Source organism: Meleagris gallopavo, unplaced genomic scaffold (assembly GCF_000146605.3).
Source record: "Meleagris gallopavo isolate NT-WF06-2002-E0010 breed Aviagen turkey brand Nicholas breeding stock unplaced genomic scaffold, Turkey_5.1 ChrUn_random_7180001881244, whole genome shotgun sequence".
Classification (NCBI taxonomy): Eukaryota; Metazoa; Chordata; class Aves; order Galliformes; family Phasianidae; genus Meleagris; species Meleagris gallopavo.
In genome coordinates this window covers 31124-31799 of record NW_011145425.1, presented here as the reverse complement: position 1 = coordinate 31799, position 676 = coordinate 31124, and the positions used below count along the sequence as shown (strand labels likewise).

General features: G+C 56.2%; 1 protein-coding gene across 1 annotated transcript in view; it reads left to right on the top strand.

Moving 5' to 3' along the window:
* Positions 1-676, top strand: part of LOC104916296 (rho GTPase-activating protein 30-like) — a 14958-nt gene that overhangs the window by 7518 nt on the left and 6764 nt on the right. The window lies entirely within an intron of this gene.

Genomic DNA, 676 nt, shown 5'->3' with positions numbered 1-676 from the left:
CTCTGTGCCCCCCACCCCGTGCCCCCCACATATCCCCATCCCCTCTCTTGTGTCCCCCTACCACAGAGGAGAAGTGTGGGAAGCTGAGCCTGCGCCCGGCCAAGAGCATGGACTCACTGAGCTCAGTGCCATACAGCAGTGAGGGTGAGGGGTGCTGGGAGGGGGCATCATGTCCCCGGCCATGAGGGATGGGGACATGGAGCACTGCAATGGGGGGCAGAGGGGAATGGGTTGAGATGGGATGGGGATGGGAATGAGGTTGGAATTTGGTTTGGATAGGAATGAGACTGGGATTGGGATGGCAGTGGGATGGGATTGGAGATGGAATGAGCTGAGAATGAGGATACAATAGGGATGAGATGAGGATAGAGACAGTATAGGGATGGGGATAGGGATGAAAGGGGATGAGTATGGGATAGGATTAGATAAAGAATGGGATGAGGGTGGGAATGGGAAAGGATTGAGGTGGGGATGGAATGGGAATGGGGTGGGAGTGGCTTGTGATTGGAGTGGAGACATGGATGGAGATGGGGATGGGATGGAGATGGGATGAGGATGGGGATAGGATGGGGATGGGGATGGGATGGGATGGGATGGGATGGGATGGAGATGGAGAGCATGCAGATGAGGATGGGATGGGATGGGATGGGGATGGGATGGGATGGGATGGGATGGG